Here is a 14,308-nt window from a genome sequence, read left to right as displayed (position 1 = left end):
TTATGTTGACTTGCATTTTTGGCCCTAAACTATTTGATGGAGTACATTTATATGGAGTCATTTGTGTGGCGCTCTGAATCTGACAGTGACTCACATACAGCAAACAAAAATATGCTGCTACATTCCTCAGTAGAATTCTATTAAATCCGCTGTAAGTCTCTCTAATCACCTGGTTACACATAAGGCTGTTTGGTTTTTCAAATCATCTCTAGTTAGAGAGCGAAGCAAAGGAGGCAGAGAGAGACATCATTACTCTGTAATAAAGCATCCATATGGTGTAAATGTTGAGCTGGTGCAAATCCCTTCAGCTTAGCTGCAGAGTACCCTGGCAGGGAAGGTCAGGAGTAAATGCGTCTGACTTAAGCATATGTTTCTTTTTCTGCCACATTGTTGGCACAAATGGAAGTTGAAATTTATATTTGTTGGTGGTAGAAATATATAGAAAGTCCATAACCCTGTACTTTATGTTAGGACTAATTTGATAATGTCACTATAAACATTACATCATGGTTAACATTAAAAAGCATTTACGGCTGTGCATTTCTGGTGGCAAAATAGCAGTAAAGGTTTTTTTTTCTTTTTGCACTATTAGACAGCTTCATGGTAAGTTGCATGTCAAAGTTTTCCTCAACTCAGAATTGTTATGCTAAGCATGAACAGTTAGATTAGATTAGAAATATGGAAGGTAGGTCCTGAAGCCTAAGCACAATCTGAAAGATCACACACAGACTTGGACCCAGTCAATGTTGTTCTCTCCTCTATAATAAAACAGTTAATAATGACAAAGAACATCAACAGTATAACCATATAACCTTTGGAAAACCATCTGCTTTAAAAAATGTAATGAAAATGTAAATGAATGTTAATGATATGAGTTATAATCTTATTAAAATTGTTCATAAGGCATGTCCTAAGACCAGTCCTTCCCTAGGATCATGCTTAGTCCATTGGTCCTCTGGAGACCTTAGGCTGTTAATGCTTTATCTTGGTAACTTTGTATTAGTTGTGATATGTATACCTGACAGTTTAGTGGACATCTCCATCTTTTACGTGATTTTAAAGGACCAACAAAGATGTGTAGTGTTGTGTATGACTCTACATCAGTACTGTGTATGGTTAACCAGGATTGGGGCTTACACCTTTGACACTTGTACGGCCCACATTTTTATAGCAGCTTTATGTCCTGTTGTGTGTCTTTGTTTCAAATGAAGTGAATAAAAGTTATACATCATGACCTAAGATCTATTAAATCAAGCAGGGGCTTTTGAACCAGTCACCATGCCACTCCTAAAGTCACTGATTCCATGGATTGTGTGTTATGGTACAACATCCAGTTATACTGACTGATCAAAGCAGTAAATTTAAGTGTGCTGGTCCACAGGCATAATTGAAAACCTCCAGAGACTGTTGGAGAGGTCCTAATTTCAACATAAAACTAGGGTTAAAGTAAGTAACCTTCAATATTTTTCTCTGCACTTTATATCATGAGAGCGTGATTGTAACATGTACTGTATATTATATGATGAGGGGTGGAGAACCTACTATTAATGTCATCTTTGTCTAAAGTAGAGTGATAAGTGTCTGCATGGAAGGCTAGGGTATTCAGACCAACAGGGCTCCACAAGTGGGTGGAACAACAGAAAGTAGTCCTTACTGCTAAACCTATTTATCATGCACACACTCGCATTCACTCAGACATAACCCAGGCAATCTGTCCTTAATCCTGCACTTATTGTGTGCGTGTGTGTGTGTGTGTGTGTGTGTGTGTGTGTGTGTGTGTGTGTGTGCTGCACAGTCAGGTCTTCAGCTAATATTACCTTTCTTCATATAGTCCCTCCTAAATATCCAATAGTGAAATGAAAATGGTAGTTGGTACAAAGGCTTTAAAGGCATAACAATGACACATTATCCACCCAAAATTTGATCTTAATCTGAAGTTTTTTTGACCCCTATGCACATTAACAATGTTCAGCACAACATTATTATTATTATAATCATTTGAAAAAGGGAACTGAATCACCAAGACTGTTAAACCCTGAGAATGAGCGAGAAAAAATAAGAGCCAAACAGGAATGTTGTACTTTCTCCTCATCCCCCAGTTTGAAGTCTTGTACTTTGCCAAACCCTTTAAAGTAGACAGTAGTCACCCTGGTCCTGAAGGCTCTGCCCCTAATTACAGAGCAGCTGTAATTACAGAACCTGGATGAAGAGAGAAAGAGAGGAAAACCTAAATCCAGCCATTGTAAATTTAGATGACTGCCTCCTGATGATACCTGTTTTTTTTCAGCATTGAGAGGTGCAAATAATCCCATCAAAGTGAACAATGGCTACACACCTGCCTCCGACACCTCTGTCCAATTACATGCAGCTAAACATTAGGTCTGCCTGCCTCCTCTCTCTCGACATTGACCTTACATTATCTGCACACTTAAGGCTCTTCAAATTATGAGGTTCTGTAACTGCTGTCTTCCTAATGAGAAGCACTAAGCTCGACCTGTAAAATTCAGTGTTGGCTGTTGTCACCTGTTCTAAAATTATCACAATCATTAGAAGACAATATTTAAGTTATAATACTATGATGTGATGGATATGACACATTCATTCTTGAGACCTCATGGAAGCTTTTACATTTCCACTTCTTAACATTTAATGTCACTCAGAATAGAAGTTATAGGACGAGTAGCAACTGTTGCTTCTCATACAGTTTCATCTTTAACAGGTAGGGTCTTTTTGCAAATATTGTAACATCACAACTGAAAGTCTGCTGTTCATTCTTTTAAAAATGAAAAAAAAAGAGAATTCATTAAATGTTGTGAAAGTGGCAGTATCTTATCAATCATCCATAAAGTCTGTTTGTCATATTATTCATAAGTTGGTCAATTTGCATCCCAGGGAGGAGGGTTAGTGCTAATGAGTTGACCTCAGAGGTCAAAGGTTAAGCTCTCTTCCAGTTGAGTTGTCAGCACAGCAGGGCTATTGTGTTTAGGAAGGCAGTGGGAGATAGAGCTCACTGTGTGTCAAACAAAATGAGAGTCGATGTGCATGTGTGTCTATATGTGTGCGTATACGTTTGAAAGTTGTTGTGCTTGTGTGTGTGTGTGTGTGTGTGTGTGTGTGTGTGCTTAGGTATGGGTGGCCGAGGCTAAATGTGCCACTTATAAAGATCACGGAGACCAGTGTGGTAGCAGCCACCCAGTCAAGTGTTTCTCAGATCTCACCACCACACCCACTCTATCCACTGCATACAGTGATTTAAACAAATGCTTTTCTCTCTTTCTCTCTCTCTCTCCAAATCTTTGTATCACGTGCCCTCTGGGTCACAGGATTGAAAATGAATACCACAATAAACCAGAGAATTGAAGTCTAGAACACACTTTATCTTTTGGACAGAAATGCTCAGGATAAATGTCTATGGGTCTCCATCTGGGTGCAATATTTTTCATAGAGGGAGCCACCTTGAAGCTTTTTTTTATTCTCAACTGTTTTTCATCTGTTATCTTTAATTGTGTTTGCATTATTTTATGTTGTATTTAAGGCGGTTAATACCACCAGCCACTTTTGAGGGCATCCGACCATCATTTGGACTTGTCATCTGGTTCAAGCTTTTAGTTACCGTAAAATTGTGGTTGTTGACTTTTGAGATATGCTTACTGGTTTGTGACTCAACTACACAACCCCACCCCACCCCCGTACACACAGGAATGCACATACACAGGTTCACAGAATGAGTTCTTACACTTTAAAAGCAGAAATAACCAACTTGTAATTAGTTTTACCAGTTGTCTCACTGTGACTTCCCATCAGCACCGAAGCAGCCATAAAAGTTGCAAACAAATTGTCTTTCTGCCCACTGTGTGAGTCGTGAGTCGTCTGGTGAGTAGCTCCTCCTCGAAGGCTGCAGTGTTGCTGGGGGACTGGCTTTGTGTTGTTATTTCTGACCTTGGAATGGACAATAGCCTAACATCTCTTTGTTGCTTTGACTCCAGAAACTTTATCAATCAACTTTTCAATCCGTCACTCTGAGTAGTTTAATGAGTCATAACTGGGGAAAAATCATGCTGAGTCAACAAAGGAATATGTTTGTGCTTGTGCAAGAAATTGTTTAAAAATTGCAGCTCTAAGAATGACAGAATGGCACCAGTGATTGTCTGAAGGATCTAGTTTAATGTGTTGTGGGTAATTCATCATGTTATGGTTTGTCTTTCATGTAGAAAAACTAAAGTAATTTTCTGCTAGCAATCATTCCATAATTTCAGTTTTGTCAAATAGCAATCTTGTGTGTTTTTCCTTCTTTTTTTTCAGTGAAACTCTAATTTCTGTGATTTCATTACTGTGTCCAAGTGAAGTCCACTTTCATGCCTGCAGGCCTGTGTGTACCCCCCTTTCCCTCTGATCCATTACCCAAAGGCCATTAGGACCCGCTTAGAGTTTAGGTCTGTTTTTATTGAATGCTCTTTTACGCCTTTGCGTTTGAAGTGAGCTGTCATTTCCTGCTTTGAGCGCTTGCCGCTCACGACGTGTGTAATTAAGCACTGTGCTGAGCGTCCCGTAGAGTGGCCACACTACTGATGTTTAATACCCACAACCAGACACAACGCCTCATTGACAGTGCTATGGTTCACTGCCTGTACAATTACCCTGCAGGATATACTTCACATCACCTTCACAGGTACCAAGTGCATCTGCCCACTTTTCTTCACGTCAACCTTGCTGCAGTTTATTTATCAAAGCTGGCTGCAGAGGCACATTTGACCACAGAGGACAAGTGGACTCTGTTGTACTGTTGTACTGTTTCAGTATCTGATAACAACAACCTGCAAAATGCGATGTTGTAATTATCTTTTTCAATGTGTTTACATGTGTGACTGTGGTTGTGTGTCTGTGTGTGTGTGTGTCTGTGTGTGTATCTATGGCTGTGCGCCTGTGCATGTGTGTGTATTTTATAGGTGCTGAAGGTTAAAGTGTTTAGGCTGTGCAGATCCCATTGAACACAGATGTGTTAGATGTGCTTAAACCCCAGTGCTACCTTCTCCATTTCACAACAGAGAGGATGTTGATAGGCGGAACACAGTTAATATTGAGTGCAATCATTACACAATCTGCCCCATTACAAAAGAAAACGTTAAAAAAGTAAAATAAAACATGACTCAGTAACCTGTCTGCCTTTCTCTGGTTGCAATTAATGAAAGACTAGACTGACTCTCTGGCACATTAATTTCATAGCTCTATGAATTTACTGCTTAGGCCTCAGGCTGAAAGAGACTTTTCAAACAAAGGTCAAAGTAAAGGACTTAAGTAGGTCTGGGTTGTGTGTCACAGCTGGAAATAAGGCCCTGGGATTTTTAGAACTTTATGGGCCTGTTGTGAGGCTGATAATGTGCATTGTGGGAGTATATTCTACTGAGGAAGAAGGTTAAAGACTATGGGAGAAGTCAGGGGGCTTGGCCTTCATGTAAAGGACTTTAAAGGTAGCCCAAATTATTCCAACAATATGACGAATAGACAAGAGACACATCTGTCAAATGAGGAAGTAAAGAGAATGGATTATAGTATCTGTTAGAATTTGTTACATCATAAAGATCACATAGATTTATTAAGTGTATATATTTGTTCTTTTCTCAAAAACCTATAAACTCACACCCACTCACATTCATGAAAACAAGGCTATAGTGTTTCATAGATTTAAGTGCATTGTTTCAGTGTCAGCCAGAAGCCAGTGTGTGTAACTGTTTCTGTCATGGCTGACAATTTGATAGTTTTTCACACTTTGGTTTGCCAAGGCTTCCCATTTTTCTCCACTCCCCATTTCCGCACTAAAGCCAACTGAGGTTTACAAATATTGAGCCTTAATCCTTGGGCCTCAGACAGCAGGGCCTGCTGTGTGGTGCTCAACAAATGACTGAGTGTTCATGAGCGAAATTAGTTCAGGGAGGCCTCTGTTTCCTCTCTATGTTGATATAGGGGCAAATAAAAAGCTGCGTTAACGTGGAGTCCCAGTTTGTGAGTACCTCAGTGAATTGAACAGTCACTGATATAAAGCTAAAGGCCCAGTGTATGCTCAGAATAAGTTTTACATTTCTATGATATGCTTCATAGGATCCTGTCAAGAATGAATTGTAGCCATTTTTTCATTTTTTGGGGCAAAATCTGTGCAAGAAAAAGTCACTTTCTATGTGTGTGTATGATAAATGTGCACTTAGCAAGGCATTAACTCTCTGAGATCACGTGGGAAAGTTATCAGTAATCTGCAAAAGTTGTAATCATCACAATCCAACCTTTCATTCGTTTACAATAACATCTCTCTCAGATGAATGTGTAACATCACATTTTTCTAATTCACAATAATGTGGTTGTATCAACAGCTTTTAGTAAGCAAAATACTCATAATTCACCTTGTTTATAAACAATGACCTACTCATTGTGACATAAGCAGTAATTGTTTTCATATCAAACTGATTATGAGTCAACACAATAATTATACTCCATATTAAAAAACATAAACACTGACAACTCAAATTGTGTTACTTTTCAACACAATGCTTGAGTATATGAAGCAAAAGGAGCTCTTTTTTAAAACCTAATCTGCATTGTCAGAACAGGTAGTGGTAGTTTTATTTGGTTCTTATTATTTTGGCTTGAAAAGTTGCTGGATTGTTGCTGTACATAGAATAACATTGCGAAACCAGATTAACCGGAATGTGTAGGTTTATTAAGGTCAAATTTGCAATGTGTGGTCAATTTTTGCTTCAACTGTTTAATGTGTTCATGTTCAGTTATGGTAATGTTTTTTCTTGTTTCCTATATTATGAATTTTCAAACAAACAATGCTTTATTTTATGTTCAGTAACTTTACATATATTCTATTTATTCAAATCAGACTTGTTTTAAGAGTATTCACAACACAGACACTACCACCACCACCTTGCACAGAGCTCTACATGCTGCCTATTAGCGGATGAGATTCTCTGTTCCCCTCCTCTACCGCTCCATGTGAAAATGTGAAACCATCTGTGAACTTTTTTTTTCTTCTTTTTTTATGTTATTTGTTTGATTCAGGCATGGGATTCACGGCAAGGTTGCACACTGGGGGAGTTATGATGTTTTTCGTCTCCTGATACTGTATGTCCTGAACAATGTGTGCTGCAAAAATAAATATTAATCTATGCGCAGACTTTGTTCCCAGGGCGCTGTGTCTATGTGTCTGTGTCTATGTGTCTGTGTGTTCTGGTGCACAGTGTGTTTCTGTTTCTGGATCAGGCCCAGCTCCAGCCCCATTATCTCTCTGTGTCTTTGTATGTGCTGATTTATTTCAACAGTGCTCTTTTGGCCAAGCGCTGGGTGCCTCCTCTTTGTCAGCTCCTGTGTGAACGCAGAAGCCTTTGACCACCTTTGACAGTGTGAATATTTTAGCTCCTTTTAATATGCAGCCTGAACTTTTATGTAAAGATGAGGAGTGGGAGGGGGCTGATGGGAGGGAGGAGAGGGGAGGGTTCTGGGGTGAGGGTGTAAAGGGTGTTGTGAGTAAATATTCCTGGAATTTGACATTGATGGTATTAAGCATCAGAGTGACAAAAAAAAAAGATTGCTTAAACCAAATTTTACCTACACTTTTACTACATATAGCACCACACAAACAAAAGGAATCTAAATTTATGACAAGTTACCCTTTCACCATGTGTGTTTTTATATCACTGGTGCTCTAAGTTATAGTTGACTTCAAATCTGACAGAATTCACACTGAGGCAAATCTTTCTTTCATGTTTTTTTTTTAGTATTTGTAATGAATTCCTCCAGTGGTACATGAAGACCTGTTGACTGTACATTCTCTTCTCTGGGCAAAATAACACAGAGCTTCCCAGCGCTAGCAGGTGTTTTGGGTATCTTGTATCCTGTAAGTTGTAAGGCTGTTAATTTTGTTGCAATATAAATGGAGGTCCATGATATAATTGTGGAACTTGGATTGCTTTGCTGGAGTAGTTATTAGTTGCCAGAATCTAGCAGAAGTTATGCAAGTTATGTTAAAAGAATCTTTGATACATATTGATTTGTGTTTTGGAAGTGATGTGTTTAAAGACTTAATTATAAAAATGATAAATTCACATTTTTACATTTGTTTTAACATCCTCTTTATTTATACAGCTTGCATGATTTGGGAAATAGGAATAATTTCCGTGAATAATGGATTTTGTCCATTCTCATGCACATTATTCAAATGAAACAAAACAAGAGCTTTGACCTCACATATACACATACATGGCGCCCTTCTGCGAGGAATCAAAGTTCAGCAATTTTGGTCTTTGATTTCTAGGAAGCAGCAGTTGGAGTGCTGATCCAGCCTATCGCTGAGAGGCCGTTTGGGGCCAACAGCAGCACTCATCTCCTCGGTTATTATTCTGACAGTGTTTGCTCAGCCTTGCTGACATATTTCACAAGTGAGACAGTTCTGTTTTAGAATTTTTCACAATTGTTTACACACTTTTTCCGAATCTTTGGCTCATTTCTTCAAAACTCTAAACACAAAACCACTAGCAAAAGCAAACACAACATTCAAAACTGTTTTATCCCTTTCCAAAATATGTTTTTTGCATCAAAATTACACACACACTGTCATATTTCTACCATACAACAAACTGATGTACTCAACACAAAACACTGTAAATCTCATCAGTAGGTTTATGCCTTTTATATTCTCAGTGTTCTGCTGTAGCTAGTTGTAGAATATGCATACATATCTGTAATGTGGCTCATTTTTTCTTAACACTAAACACAAAAACAAAAACAAATGTAAGAAAAAAGAAATTAGACTGCATCCTGCCTCCATTTGTGGTCTAGCCACAGCACCTCATCTACATCACAAGCGATCGTCTCCCTGGCTAAATAGTGGGCAAAGAATCTTCTATAGTGACATATCCAGCCGTCGTAAGCCCCCACATCAACATTACCACATGCATGATCTATTGCCTGGAGAAGAGGCATGAGTGTGAAGGGACCTTCCATCTGCATGCAGAAAAAAAAACGCTGTTGGGTTTAGGAATAGGAAATATGGTGGGAGGTATAGAACAATAGTTTGTGGGTGGTCGATAACCCACCAGAACCAGAGCAGACCGATGGAAACTCGCATAATCCCAGATGACAACATACCTGGGCTGTTCTGGTCCACCTTTCTGCTTGGCCGGAACAAGGATGCCATGTAGTCTGTCCAGGAATGTGATGAGATAGATGGTGTTGCAGGGACCAAGGTTGGCATGGTGTTAGAGGACGCCTTGCTGGCTAACTGCTGCACACATGGTGATATTCCCTCTACACATTGACATTGACAGTGGCCAATAATGTTCCATCCCCATTGCCTTCTTTTTGCTGGGTTAAAGCCAGCCTCCTCTATAAAAATAAATAAATGTGCCCTATTTGTGGGACATCCACCTCAAAGACTCAGAAAAAGACAACAAGACAATATGCAAAAAAGACATAGAACAGTCAATATGGTGACACACAATACATTTGAGTACAGTACTGTAAGGTATAGTGCTAATATGACTGTAAAATCACAGTGTAGTACTTACTTGCACATGTCCACCTTGTAGACCTGTTTCATCCGGATTTGGTTGCACATGTCAGGGCCTATGGCTCAGGAAGTAGAGTGGGTTGTCCACTAATCAGAAAATCAGCGGTTTGATCCCTGGCTCCATCAGTCCACATGTCCAAGTGTGTTTAACCCTAAGTTGCTCCCAATATCCGTGCCATCAGTGTGAATGTATGTGAATGCACTACATTGTCCTCCTTAATAGCATGTTAGCAACTTACATAGTGCCTGGTGGTAGTCCCTGCCGTATGTATTGGTGAATGTTTGGGAACTTGAGTCCCTTTACCATTTACAAGCCCACCTGGCGAATGTTACTGAATATTGTATTGTCTGCAACTATGTGGTTCTGGATATCCAGCGGTCTCCTGTGCTGGTGTGAACAGCCGGTATCTTCCACCATGGTTTGGTCATCTCTCAGTTCTACAGATCCAAAAAATAGGATCTGATTGGATGCAGTAAGCTCACATATGTTCTTTTTATTCCAAAATGAAATGACATTACTGTAACATTGACCAACAATCACTGAGAAATATAAGTCGGACTGCAGTATGGTACAGAATACATACATAGAGAGCAGTAGGATACTGTAGATACTTACCTGTTCTCATTTCTGAATATACAGATGATAGATTCAACCATTTGGCAGCTCAGGTTGGGCTGAACTCTCTGCCCAGTCTCCTTCACATCATCTATGATATCATCTAAGTCAATTGTCCTTCCTTATCCTGGTCCTCCTCTTACTCTCACTCCTTGACATCAAACTCTAGCTTCACCATTGACCTCCATTCTTCTCCAAAACAGGAGCTCTCATCTGTGGCCTTTTTTTATAGTGTTACACTCTGATTTCTAAGTGAATAATTAAGCAACTAGTGTTTACACCTGTGAGGAATGAATATTGCCAATTGGTATATGAAGCTTGACATTGTGTTGAACGTCTGATTTAAAATTGAAAACTGACTTTAAAGCAGTAATTTTGCTTACAATTTTGCAAACTTGGTTTAGACATTTGGTACATGAGATTCAGGTTTCAGTGATTGCTTTCAAGTTCAAATTTTAGTCTATAAACACTAGTGAAAAACTATAATCTGCCAGGTACTTTAAGATGTGGACACAGTCACTGGTTGGATTTATTGATCCAGCTAGTATTTTTTTATGACACCTCCTCTCCTCTTCCTTCATTGTTCTCTTCTCTCCTTCATTTCTTCTTCCATGTCCCTGTCTGTAACCTGTCCGTAACATTGACTTTAACATCAAACCCGTTTGCCACTTGGTAGTTGCTCTTATTTTAAACCATAGGAGCAGACATTTGAAATCAAACCCATGGTATTGTTGATGCAGCAGCTGATCTAGCTACAGGTGATCAGATCAGCATAAGTCTTTTAATTTTCAAGGAGGACTGATGTCAAACAGGATGAAGAATCAGACAGAAACAGATTTGTACATTTTAACAAGCTCTGAACCGTGATACACGTACTTTGGCCCATTTTTCTATGCAAACATGAACTCGAGTGACTGTGTTTGGCAGACTTATTGGCCAGTGAACCCACTACTAGCACGGCTGTGGCCCAAACAGGAAAAACAATAACACAGACATACAGTGGAGATTATAGAGAGATAGACAGAAGCCCTCTCCAACCAGACAAGATGGACATGGGAGGGAGTGAGTAGCAGATTTGTATGAGAAGCGGAGGGGGGAGCGGTTGTGTCATGGCAGGGGTAGGCCAATGAAGCGGAGAGGCCCTCATGCCCCCGCTGATCACAACAGGGGATTAATTATGTCAGCATAATAAGTACAAATGGTGATCTGAACGTGGAATTAGCCCCCTGAGCAGAGGCTGCTACAGCGCGCAATGGAGAGGAAGAGTGGGAGGTAATGGAGGGGGGGATTGTCCCAATTTGTCCCAGTCTGTCTGTCTGTGCAGGCACAGGGGTGGAACCTCGGGTGGGGTAGCTTGTTGTCTGCCGGGCTGGCAAGCTGACTTGCTGGCAGGCCCAGCTGAAATGACTGTCTGGGTGGGTGGTGGGGTGGCCTGGTCTGTCATTTCTGTTATGATTTGCATGGATGTCAGTCTCAGCAGCAGGACAAGGCTCTAGCTGAGATGGAGGCACTCTGCTGTTCAAAGTCCTATTCATTTGCTCACATCCTCCTGTCTCTTGTACGACGCAGACTAAGAGTTGAGCTCTGTCTACTTTGGTTAGTGTTTGTAGTTGCAACGGCAAAAGCTAGCATTTTAAAGTCCCCTTGTTCTTTGATTTTACATTTCCTGACAGCTTTCAATAAACTCCTCCCCAGTAAACAACACAGCAAGTCCTGTCTTGTTGTGGGTGAGAAGTCCAAGCTTTGGTTATAGCAGTTTCAGATACAGGTCATGTTGCCCCAGGAGTGAGCCCAGAGGCAACATGACCAGCAGTATACAGTGTTCATCCTCAGCCTCCCTGTTGTAATAGCTGTTGTCCCTGCTGGCTCGTTGCCTTCAGCACTTCCCTTGACCAGCTCTCTGTCAATGCCGCACATTCTCAGTACAAAAATGCAAACAAACCACAGAGTCCTGCATGCTGGGCTAGACGGGAAAATACAAGAGGAATACAACAGTGTAGAGTCAGATTTATTATTTTAGATAATAGACTGTAGATTTTGTTACAGAGACTGACACTGGGTGGCAGGTAAACAGAAGTGGTTACATCTGTTACCAAGCTTGTTAACCATATATGTAAGTTTTTGATATGGTAACAAAGTTCTCAAAGTTTCAAAGGAAATTATGCTCTTATGATACAATATTTTATACAAACATTAACACTTTTACTACACACTATTATTCCTATAAATAATAATGCAAAAAAGCAAGGCTTGTATAATCATAAACACAATTATTACACATTATTGTATTAATATATAAATTGCACTCAAATTTCCATGCATGAGGGATTCACTGGACACAATGTAGCATGTCATGTAATCCAACATCACATCATTGATAACAACCTCACTGTTTACTGTTCACTCTTCTACCATCACATCAGAGCTGTTTTAAGTTACTGTTAACACAACCCAAACATTTCCTACTGCTTCAGCTTCACATTAAAAGCATTCAACTAAAAAAGAAAAGTTTGGTCTGGGTTCATTTTATTGTGAAGATGCCACAGGAAATACAATATATGTGTCACCACTGTTAGCACTGACTCAGAAAATCAGACAACAGCATTTTTCTGTATTTTCTACATTTAAATATTGCAGGGAGAGAAGGAAAAACAAGAAGCAGTATCACTGAGCTGACAGATGAAGTGAAGAATTGCAACAGGCAACACACCTCCAACTCCTCAGCAAGGTAACCAACTCCATTTATTCGGAGCCCTGCTGTTGTGTGAGTGCAGCTCAACACAACAACAGGGCAGAACATCACGGGGAGAACATTGCTTGTGCAGCATGAAATCAGATTGCAGTTGCTCATGGCATGATGGAAAAAGGCCAATTATTTACTGGCCTCTTTAGTAAAACCACAGTAGATTGTTAGGCTGCACTGAAAACAGATACACCAGTTTACAAAGTAGCTGCTCAAGGAGCATTTGTTACCCCCAGAATTCTGGGACTAGTATTAAATCACATTTGCTGTGACCACTAGTAAACACAGGTGTTGCCAAATCAACCAGGACTGAAACGGTTTGCATTTTACCTCATTACCTTTGCAGATTAAACTCTTGAATATATCTGACTGCTAGAATGGTACGATTAAACGCCAGAACCCACAGCAACCATAGGGGAGAGCCAGGATGAAAGTACCACTTAACGTTCATTTTAAAAGATAGCGTAATGTAGAACATAGCCCTAACAATCAGTAATGCACATGTGGATTTTTTTGTCAAATCTATGTCTGTCATTTTCTGTTTGTGCAATGTGAGCTTTAAATAAATGCTGTAACATCACTGTGTGACTGCATTAGCATTGGGGTGAAAGAAACACTCATTGTCATTACAGAGGGACGGAAGAAACACCAGACAGTGATTCCTGACAGTTGAACCTGACTGGCTTCTATACTGAAACATTCTGACATAGAAAACTTAAGATTGTGTTAAAGTATTGATAATCTGTCAAATGACCTTGAATATGACACATGAAACAATCAACACAACTTTTCATTCAAAAAAATGTACTGCTTGAGTGTATTTATTTATGGTGATTGGAAACAGCTTTTCAGGTAAAGCTCTGCGAATGTATGATATACCCACACAAATGTTCATGGTTCTGTGTTGTATGGGCTCACTGTGTTACTTTAATTCCATGTTACTCTCAACCCAGTTCTCACCTAGTAAGTAGACATATTTGCAAAGATTTTCAAACCTTAGTAGTATGGTGTATAGTATATTACTTTTAGAATACATGTTTCAGTCACATGAACTCAAAACATTCCATGTACAGGAAGACTAACAGAGTAAATAATCATATTCCCCCACTCTGTGTCCCTCATCTCCACCACATCTACTAACAAGTCAAAGGGGAAACAAAAAACAAAGCAAAAGGATAAATAAATAAAGCAGTTTGACCGAAAAGGTGTAGGCTAAAGCATATGCTTATTGCACCCTACCTTAAATATGTTTTCATTGAGCCAGATAGATTGTCCATAACTGTTGATCTACAGGAGAGGACAAATTAGCAAATGTTTATAAAGATACTGTATATCATTCTGTCATCATTGGAAATTGAGCGAGGCAGACTTCCTAGACACACATGAG

At 39.6% G+C, this 14,308-nt stretch overlaps 1 long non-coding RNA gene across 1 annotated transcript; it reads right to left on the bottom strand.

Annotated features, from left to right (window-relative positions):
• Nucleotides 1-8,204: 8,204 nt before the first annotated feature.
• LOC128360305 (uncharacterized) lies at nt 8,205-9,586 on the bottom strand. The gene is made up of 3 exons (XR_008321490.1): nt 9,561-9,586; nt 9,142-9,420; nt 8,205-8,997 (listed from the first exon to the last, which is right to left on the bottom strand). It is a non-coding gene; the product is annotated as an uncharacterized LOC128360305 (long non-coding RNA).
• Between the last annotated feature and the right edge of the window lie 4,722 nt (nt 9,587-14,308).

Source organism: Scomber japonicus, chromosome 1, assembly GCF_027409825.1.
Source record: "Scomber japonicus isolate fScoJap1 chromosome 1, fScoJap1.pri, whole genome shotgun sequence".
Lineage (NCBI taxonomy): Eukaryota > Metazoa > Chordata > Actinopteri > Scombriformes > Scombridae > Scomber > Scomber japonicus.
Note: the sequence above shows the minus strand (reverse complement) of the source record. Positions and strands in the feature narration are given on the sequence as shown.